Below are 11,466 nucleotides of genomic sequence, written 5' to 3'. Positions count from 1 at the left end.
GCGAGAAGAGAAAAGGCTGCCAGGGATGGCACACCCTTTCCTACAAGGACGCTACCTGGAAGGTGAACTGATAACTTTCACCCAAATCCCAACTGGTCTAAGTTAGTCACATGATCACACCTAGATGCAAGGGGGCTTGAAATATGTATTTTTATTCTGGGTATCTATTTATAGAGCTAACATTTTTATTGCTATGGGAAAAGGGAAATACAGATATTTAGACGCAACTAGCGTTTGTCACACTTCTTTATCCATAAAGAACTGAATAACTGATAAAGAGGTGATGTCCTTCCTTCTCCCTAACCAATGCTGAGGAGACGGGGGAGGGGGGTTGGAGTCCTGTCCCCTGAGTAACACAAGTGCAGGAAACCAGCTCATTGCCTGAATGTTTGTGTGTGTCTAGGTCAGTATCCTCTTTTCATCTGGTGAATCCAGGAGCCCCAAATAGCCCTGTGATGTTAATAACAGAGAACAAACATTTCCGATTTTTGTACCTATGACAGCTTTCACATAGCAGTTTTGGTTGATCATTTAGCCCCTGAGTTTTTCAGAGAAATATATGAATTTCTATTCAACATTATATGTTTTTTGATTACCTCTCCCAGGCACAATATGATTTTTTTAGAGAAACTTTATTAATATTCTTACATAATAATTAGAAAAATGTGGATTCTAATGCTCCTTTTCTTGGCCGCATTTTGTATAAGAACTTCTTCCACACCTTCTCTGTAACTGAAAGTGACTTTTCTCTAATGGCTGAAATTCTCCTTATCTTTGGCTAGAGAAAGTTTTTTCCATCTGGGTAAGGAAGAGGCATCCAGGATTACTTGCACACGACTATCGTTTTGAGACATCTTTTTCACCATTGATCTTTTCTGTGATATTTGCCATAACATATAGTTTCTTCATCCTGACAGTCATCAAATCTACAACCTCTTAACAGTCTCATTTCTTGAATACTTGGTCCATTATTTTTCTCTCCACCCCAGTCCGATTATTATCTTCATCATCCAAGTGAGTGATTCTTCTAGCATGCTGGCTCAGAATGCTTCAATCCTTATAAAACCGAGGTCTGCCCATTTTATTTGGTATCTACGAACATAAATGATGTAACCTTGATTGAAATTATCACCTTTATTTCGTCTCTCGCTACAGTTTTGAATGCTGAAATTTCTTTGCCTTGAAAGTGAAGAATTACAAGAGTAGTTCTTTTTAATATACTTTATCTCTCTCACTTCCATAACCCTATTAATCCTGTTCTTTTTAAATCTTAATTCTAACATTTGCTGTTCCTTTATTCTCCAAATCCAAAGCCTACTTCTAATTTCACTCTCCTTCATTGTCAGCCAGGATGCTAAAGGCAGCCATGTGATTTGTCACACAAGCCTCCAAAAGCATCAGTATACAGGCCACACCACAATGACTGTATTGGCAATCTGTTATTATATCCACTGATTAATTTTTCTACATCTGCTCTCCAAATTGCAGTTGCTAAAAACTCAAAAACATGCCGACCACATCCACTTCGAGTTAATGTTATTCTCATCGTTCCTCACTTAAAAAAAGATCATTATCACGTTCCTTTCAACAGGTGTTCCAAGTGGACTCTCAACTAACTGCCAATTCTCCTATTCTCAGAGGATCCAATTTCCTCCATTCTCCCCAAATAATGAAATCATACGACAAGAATTATTTTACTTCCACAAGTCCATTCCGTAAACCTATATTGAGGAACCTGCCCTGTGTCAGGTGCTAGAGATGAAGGGACATTAAGCCAGGATTCATCTATCACAAAGTTCATGTCTGGAAGGAGAAACACACGAACAGTAATTTTAAGTAAGTATGTTAAAGTTTACACATGTAGTTCTTCTTTCTCTCTTTCCTAATTTTTTTTTCTCTTTATCTTCATTTACTTTTTTTGCTTCCTACCTAGGAGGAACAAAAGCCCCCTCTACCTTCGAATGTTCTTTCCTTAAGCAACTAACATATGCCATCACCATACAAATTTTTGGATCTTTTGATGCTATGCTAATAAGTCCCTTCCTCCTTCACTGTGTCTATTTTTTTAAAGTCTATGAACATTATCAAGTCATAAGATGAAAATTGTCTTCCCTGGGTCCAGTTATTTCTCAACAATAATAGTTTAAAAATCATTTTCTCTACTCTGAGTATAATTTGTTCATTGTAAACTTAAAATCCAGCTTCATATCCACCACACACTGAAGTTTGCCTTGCCAAATTCCAATCCAATTATCTTTATTTTTTCTTTATCTTCTTAGAATATCTTACTTCCTGAAATTCTTTTCAACTGTTTTTTTTAATTATTGCTCCTACCAGGAAAAATGTACTCACCTTTCACAAGTTAGTGTTAGTGTTTCTCTTTTGTGAAGACATCTTGACACCACCAACCTCTCAAATTAATATCTTTAATTTCACTTATTGTTTGCTCAGACTGCAATCACACCTAATTCACAATAGTTTACATTTTAGAAAAAGTTAATTAATTTGAGCAATGAAACAGAAATAAAATTCTAGACTATAATAAGTCATTGGATTTGATATATTTGAGTTAAATGAGAAAGTGAATTCAGGAAATAAATATGAGTGGTAGATTACTTATTGTGGAGGTCCTGGAAAGCCACACAAGCTTTCTGAACTCTAGAACCATTTCCCTCCATATTTATGGTGCCAGCCCCATTTCTTATTTTGCCTTTTGGTAGGTAGTTTTGACAGTGGCAAGGGTGAGCTGGACAGAGTTATTTAATCAAATGTTAAAGAGGCAGTTTCTGGGACACTTGACATTTGCCGTAGGTTTACTATTTATTTCATTCTGATGTGTATTAGTATTTATTTGATTTTGATACAATTTTCTGATAACACTGACCTGGATCATCTAACGTATTTCTACCATGTGTGTGTATGTAGATCCCTTAGCTAACTGGAACCAGTTTTAACAGACCTTAGAATTGTATATATTCAAAGCTTCTTAAGTTAAACTAATTTGATGAGGAGAGTTTAACATCAGGATTGAGGATGATCTCCTGAAGCTTCATTCATAGGAAATCTGGATTGTGGAGATTACTTTCCTATGGCTATTTCCCTAGGGGTAGATGCCTGAATAAAGGGGGAAAAAAATCAGTGTCCTTTATTACAACACTTATAATTCTAAACTGCAAGTTATAGAATGTGCTTAGGGAAAATTTCGGGAACATTATTAATTATACACCAGCTTTAATAAATGAATATCAATTATCATTTTATTTTCCCTCTGCTTAATATGTCTTAGAGTAGAGTTTCTTTAGACCATATTGAAAGTGACCTTTCCATGACTTATACAACAAACTTGATTATTCATCTAATTGGTGGGAGTGAGATTATGGAAGTAATTTACTCTCTTCAATTGCATACGTAAATCCACTGATGCAAAAGAAGACACATTATTTAACTAAACTGGTCTTTTGAAATGGAGGAAACTTTTATCTAATTACATACAATTGGATTTTATAAAGGTTTAAATTAGCCATGACTACCACTTATCTGGGCAACAGTTTATCCTATATTCTGAGTCACTGAAGACTGCTGAGAAGCAAAAATGAAAGTTTTATCTTGGCAAAATTAGCAAAATAATGCTGTAAGATGCTCTTAGATAAGGTCAGGATAAAGTTCAAACTAGCCTCATTTTAGCAATATCCTTTGGCAGTGGGAAGAAAGGGAGTTACAAAGATTTCCTTAGGAGACTCCGGGCTGACCTATCAGGACCTGAAGTCGACAGAGATTTGGAGATATAAAATATGCCATGGCTTCTATAACAGGATAAATAGTAGTATTTTCCTATACCATGACTGACAGAATAATTTACTTGAATTTAAGTCTTAGAAAGCTCCATCTGCATCTTATATTGTCAAGAATTCTCAGTAAGATTCTAAACTATCTCACAAACTGCTGAAAACTGGAAAAGATCCAGGAGAAGCTCTTCTACCACTGAAATTGTTCCTGTTGTCTGATTTGATGAGCCTCAACTATTGTTAAAAAAACATGTACACTTGCTCTACAGGAAAAGTTCCCTAAGCATAGAATATTAAAAATTGTTCCTAGAAAAACGTATTGAAAGTTAACAATTCCAAGTGTTATCTAGGATGTGAGTAACTGGCACCTTCATACATTGCTGGTGGGTGTATAAAGTGGTATAATTACTTTTGAAAGATTTGCTATTTCTTATAAAGTTAAACCTACACCTACCCTGTGACCATATAATTTTACTCCTGGGTGTTTATCCAAGAGAAATGTTAATATACGTCCATGAAAAAACTTGAACAAGAATATGTGTAGTAGCTTTTATGCAAAATAGCCAAAGACCAGATATAATCCAAATATTTATCTACAGAAAAGTTAATAAACAGATTGTGAAATAATATTCCATGTTGGAAAAGAATCAACAACTGTTGCATACAACAAAACAGATGACTCTCACAAGCCTTATGCTAACAGAGAGATTCACAAATGAGGATATACAGTATGACTTCATTTATATGACACTTCAAAGTAAACCAGTGGTTTTCTGGTGCTTCAGACAGAGTAGGGATTGAGTGCAAAGATCTTGTGTAGTAGACATAATTGTGTATACACTCGTCAAAATACACCTAACTATACAGGTAAAATATGCTCATTTTAATGTATGTAAATTTTATGTTACATATAATATATATCATGTTTAAATTGACTTAAAATTAGGAAATCAATGAATACTATAACACACCAATCATTCTGATAAGAAAACCCATATGATCATTTCAATTGATAACAAAAATAAAAACAACTTTAACTCCCATTTTGATTAAAAAGAAAAGAAAAACAAAAGAAAACATGTATAAAGGTAAACTAGAGAGTTATTTTTTAAAATATGGTTAAGAATATATGAAATCAATAGCCATTAATATATTTAATTATGAAATGGTTAAGACTTTCCAATAGGAGTTAGCTAAAAAAAGGAAAGAAGAAACTCCTCTGTTAATGAGATGTTTAAGTATTGGAAAGAGATCAGTATTTGCAGGCATTTTGATTAATTCTAGAAAACTCAAGATAGCTAAATAAAAACAAACAGAATTATGCAGGGGTGCAGTTAGGAGAATAAGAACAAACAGAGAAGGCTGAGGTTTCCTGCACAAATGATGAGTTAGAAGGAAATATCTACACACAAATTAAGTACACAAAAGAAGTGTATCTTTACAGGATAGTTTTAAGAACTGTAGAAAGAATATTATAATAATTATGGGTATGTGCATATGTAATATTTTGAATGAATTGAAATATATTTTGGTTAAACTATTTATTGAAAGTCTAAACATTGTCAAGTGTCCTAGGATTAATTTACACTTTTCTGGTAGTCAGGCAGCAAGAAATGAGGACTTCAGTGTGACAGCTGCGAGGAACAGATTCTGCCAAGAACAGAAGTGAACTTGGGAAAGGATCGCCAGCGCCAGATGAGAACACAGCTTGAACAGAGAGCCCAACCACAGTGCACTGGACTTCTGACCTACAGAACTTTGAGTTGCTAAATCTGTGATAATAAATTACACAGCAATAGAAAACTAATGTGACATGTACATATTCCCAGTCAGAGTCTGGGGGAAACATTTTTAATATTAACATGCTAAGTCAATTCATTTGGTGAAATGAAGTTTTTCTTTTTAAGTTACAAATAATATAAAGAAAAGTCAGAATAAAAAAGAAAGTACACTTTCAGATTTTATAGATATAATTGTGTTCTACTGTCTCAGTCATTTATAAATATATTGTGAAAAAGATGAAAAAGCCAATAGACAACCTCTAGTTTTCAAAATTCTTATTAAATGATTTTAAAATCATCAAAATTCATGAGACAAACATTTTTCACTCAATAAAATGTGCTTGAGAAATTACTCAGGAAATAAAACTAAATTAGATCCTAATCTTACAAAGATAATTATAGTTAGGTTAAATATTTTAAACAAACAAAAAAAATTAAACCACATAATCTAAGAGAAAATAAGCTTAGAATTTTCAGTGACTTTCTACATGTAAAACCAATGCAAGAAAATAAAAACTTCTGCATGGAAAAATATAAAATTAGAAAGATAAATGAAATTGAGAAGTATTTGCAAGGAATATATCATTAACATAAAAAAAACTTTAAGAAATCATTGAGATAAAGGGGAAAACATACTGATGGACAGAATAAGATTCTCAGAGCAGTAGTAATAGAAACAGCTAGAAGCATGCTAGTAATAAAATAAGTCAAATAAAGTAAACTAGCTTTCATTTATGAAATTGATAAGCATATTTTTAAAAGTAATAATGCCAAGGTAGGTATGCCTATGCAATTTGATTCAGAGTTTTAAAATGTCCATAACCTTGGATAAGGTAATTTAACTTCTAGAAAAGCTGTCATAAGAAAATAATCAGGAATGTTAAAAATTATTTACCCACATATTACTTATACTAATAAGACACTGGAAAGAATTTAAATACTTCATAGTATTGAACAAATAAGTTACGGTATTAACTACATGGCAAAAAATTCTGTACAGTTTAAAATGTAATTATAAAAAAATAATTACATGGGGGACATGCCCATGATTTGTTAAGTAACAAAGTGAGATGTAAAACTCTGTTATCTATTAGTCAACTATGTCTAAACAAAAATAACTGGAAGGAAACTCCCACATATGAATGATTATTTCAGGAGTTAAAGACTACAGGACTTTTTTTATTTTTTAATTATTCTTTAGGGTTTTCTTTCTTTCCTAGATTTCATTAACTTTTAATCAGAAACAGTTCTGCATAAATTCTTACTTTAGATGTTGCCTGCACCCTTGCTAGTGAAAATGTAGGATGGCCCATCAGCATTAGCACCACCTGGGAGCCTGTGACCCATGGGGTAAAGGATGGGGGGCTATTTAAAAATCAGATGGTCCCCAGGGATCATTTGAGATTCCTCTATGGTCAAAGAAGCACTTTTTCCCCCTGCTTCCAAACATTTCGCAATATTCATTAGTTTCCTCCATGTGTTTTACTTTAATATCTTTGTGTCTTAATTACTCCCATGTCTAAGCAGAGCAAAGCATTATTTTTTAAAGAAAAACATATTAGTATTTTGGCCATAGTTTTAGATAACAGTGGTCTTTGTATAAGTCTCTTATTCTTTTTAATGACAATGTTGATGATATTATTAGGGGACATAATGTTCTAAAAACTGATTTTGCTTTGAATGGACACATAAGATGTTGTCTTCATAGACCTATACATAGTTCATTTAGCAGGGAATTAAATGAAATCTCCCATTCATCCAGACTTCACTTTCTCAATTGAAAAACCTTACTTTAAAAAAATTGAAGGGCACCATTAATTATCCATTACTGGAAATCCATAATTTTAATCTGTGTATTAAAATTTATGGTTTGAATTTTCCATGAACATGCTGCACCCTTGGCTCTTAAAGAGAGATGTTAACAATGATCTAATCTAATTACTTTGACCATAAAGTTATGCAATCTAGCATAATTTCTCAAGATAAATATCTTCCTGCTAGAAAAAAAGGTCTGCATAGATGAGGCTTCTGCTTCCTCTTATGAAACTGCAAGCACTGTTGAAGATAAATGTTGCTCATTGAATTACAGTTCATTTTATTTTAACATTTTCGAACTTAGAGCTAATTCAGTACTAAAAACTCAGTCATTTATTCATCCAGAGTGACTTGTATACATACCTTTCTTCACTTATATGCCTTTCCACTTCTTTTCTTTAACTTATGCAGATTCCTCATGTGTAAAGGAGAAGAAACCATACTTGACATGGTGGGTTTTGAGAATTAAATGAGGTAATACTTGTTCCTCAGAGTTTACCTGTCAGATATATGGTGATATTCTGTAAATAGCAGCTATGGTTACTATAAATTTCCCATATTCAAAGTATTTTAAAATATAAGGCAATACAAATTTAGGGGAGTAGATAGAAATACAAATATTATTATTTCTATAAAAGCTCTGTTAAGAACTTCTTAAAACACCTCCATCTAAATGTTGTAATATATTTTTATACTTTTATAACATGTTGAGATTTAATAACACTTATCAAAAGAAGCTTATTAGTTTCTTGACTATTAATTTTAAAGCAATTTATCTACAGCATTTCAATTAATCATAAATCGATTTTAACAAAATGTTCATCAAGGAGCAGGAATAGATCAATGCTGCATTTTGGATTCATTATCCACTGTCCTAAGAATTAGAAGACTTCTTTTTAGACCCAATTTTTCAATTAACCAAATCATTTAATTTTCTTGAGCTTTAATTTCATCATCTATACTATGGCAAGATGAGGCCAGTTTCTTGATAACCTTCTTCTGACTAAAAATTTCAAAAAGTCATTTATATCTCTCTAATCTGAATTTGGTTCCTTAACGTCAAGAATAAGGATTTTTACTTCTCTTATACTATTCAAAACATATATTGGAAGGTTTAAAATATATTTGCATTTCCAAAGTACATGTCCTGAAAAAGATATGGGAAGAACAAAGCGATCCATAATCCAATATTCCAGAAGCATACCGGATTTTTCAAATTTTGGTTTGTTTTCTCAGAAGTCTGAAGCTCATACCTGCTCTCCTGGTCTCTGCTTCAGCTGGTTTCTTGGGAAACTGGAAATAATGAGACAATATGATTCTAGTGGGCTATTTAGTTAAAAGTGCAGAAACTCTCCAGCAGTAAACTAGGCTGAGTTCATCCAGGAAGATGGATTAAGTTTGCAATCATAAGCCTTCCTTGCTCTGTCTGTCTGTCTGTTTGTCTGTCTATCTATCTATATAACGATTTGACTCCCTCATCTGTCAATAAATCTGTATCTATCTACCTATCTTAATATCTAATTTGCTCCATAGCAAGCAAGCCAGTGCATTCCAAAGAGAGAAATTATGTGCATAGTATTCACTTTTGCTTCTATTTCTTTGAAATAATAGTATTAAGACTGATGTAATGTCAATGAGACCAAAGCTATCTGTCAGTAGGTCAGAAACTGGATATACTGATGTATGAATGTTCTAACTGCTATTACACTAATATTTCATTTTTTTCCTTAAATAAAAAGCAACATATTGAATTGCTTTGTGAATGAATGTATTTAGTTTAAGTTGTAGACCATGGAATATATACTAACAGGATGGTGATTATAGTTAAACCAGATGGAGTTTCTGGGTGGTCGGTCTTCCAAGCGAAGCTCAGTCTAGGGTCCATTGCAGCAAGGTAATTTGAATGAGTTCATAAAAGTTGTAGATCAATATTGTGTGGTCTGTATTACATTGCAAAAAAACCCTTAATATTTTTGGAGAGCTCTAGAATGCAAATATATTTATTCGGCATGTAAAAGTCCTGTTTATAAGATCAGTTAATGGACTACCTCATAATATTTCAGACTATGAATTTAGTTGAATCAGGTTTAGAACTTGATCTAAATTAAATTCAATTTCTATGAAAATTCAGTTTCTAAATTTAGAGATAAACCAGATGTTGTATGTCAGATTTATTCTCAGTTCTTTAAGAAAAGGTAGCAAAATTGATGTAACGCTTTTCAAACAAATTTGTTCATGCCTCTTCTCCTTAATACAACTTCTGTGAGATTATATCCACATAAGTAAAAATAGGTATCATTAGCAGAGAAGATTTATTTTAATAAATATAAATTCATACCATAACTTTTATTTAAGGGACGGCTTACTAAACAGAGAGCATCATTATAAGCTTTGTGTAGGGTGCTGTTTGTGAAAATGTTTAAAAATCTTGAATAAAAATGTCTTATGCAAGTGACATATTGAATTATTTGACTAAAATGCTCCTTCCAGTTAGCAATATCAGAAGACTTTTTGATAAGATCAGGTTGCTTTTCCAATGCATTTTTAAAGTTTTATCACTGTTATTTACAATGCACCCAACTGTTCAGAAATATAGCTAGTATTTTTCAGATATAACTGTAGCTTCAACAACACAATTACTGAGAAACAGAACTGGGTCTTCTGATCCCAAGATCCTTGCTCTTTTCCCCAAACCACAGGATGTACCCTCAGAATTCTCTCATATTAATGCAGTTAATTGAGAAAAGAAGACCAAAGACAACAATTCATGTAATCAAATGTAATTTCCAATTTGATATTTTCCCTGATTGATTTGCAAAATTTGCCTCGTTTTAGTCTGACTGTGAGCATGTTTGCTGGCAGCTGATCTTTTTCAATTTATCTGCTATAAAATTGTAAAATTCACAACTTTTTGTGGTATGTCTGTGCACGGTAACTGGCAAGTGTCAGTTGGAACACCAGTTACTCAAGTGTTTTTGGATATGTTGTACAATGGTGGAAGGACAAGCCATTGGCTTCTGACTGTTATATCCTTCTCAATACTGATCCTATTTTTTAGAATTCCACAACTTGTTCAGAGTTCTCGGAACTGTAGACTTTAGAGGAAAAGAATCAAGACTATAATATTTATCATTTGTAATTAGATCAAGCTTTTGAAAGTGACTTTAGTAATAATTGAATGACTGCAGACAAAAAAAATTGAGGGAGTATTAATTATACTCCTAAAAATTTTAACCTAACACATGGTGAATGCTGTTTTAATGTCATAATGTTAATTTATAGTCCCTGCAAAGTAATGCACATTTTACAAAATGTGCTTTAAATTTCCGCATTAGTACATTTACCATTAGAATATTTAGTCTATAAAATACTTTTCATTGCATATTTTATTTCTTAAATGTATTATGCATAATATACACAAGTGGAATAATGTAAGTAATCTGTCAGGACTGAAAGTCATTTTATCATCATCGACTAATCTGGAATGTCTGATTCACTATGCCAAAAATGTTCTGCCCCACAGGAGCTACTAGACCAAGCAGAATTTAAGGAGACCTAATTAGCCCCAGGGTGCGTGTATTAAATGTTGAGTCAAGTTATCAAACTTCTCTTGTTCTCCATGCATTCATGCTGCTTATTTTACAGTCCATTTTTGCCAAGAAATGTAGTCAGTATAAATTAATTTTGTACAATTACTTCAGTAAGACCTTTGAAAAATGTAGTTACATAAAACAGACCATTTAAACAAGCTCTTAATTAACAGCATGGTTCTTAATACAAAAAACAGTATCAAATTGTTGGTCTTAAGCAAAAGTAGAACAGTTAACCAGTTAACGTATTTCACCCAGCCCATGGCAAACATTTTAGTGAAGCTGAAACTAAAAACATTTGGAGACACATATCAGAGAAAGGTAATAATTCACAATGGAACAGTTTATTTTTAATACATGTTATTCTTTTTTCTCTCAAACTCGGTGTAGACCTAAACCACCAATTAGGATACACAGTAAATGTTCATTTGATATGTGTTTTAAAACAATAAATTTTAATAAATCTTATTTATTCATTCACAAAAAATATTTGTA

Source organism: Vicugna pacos, chromosome 1, assembly GCF_048564905.1.
Source record: "Vicugna pacos chromosome 1, VicPac4, whole genome shotgun sequence".
NCBI lineage: Eukaryota > Metazoa > Chordata > Mammalia > Artiodactyla > Camelidae > Vicugna > Vicugna pacos.
The sequence above is the reverse complement of the archived record's forward strand: the minus strand, read 5'-3'. Positions refer to the sequence as shown.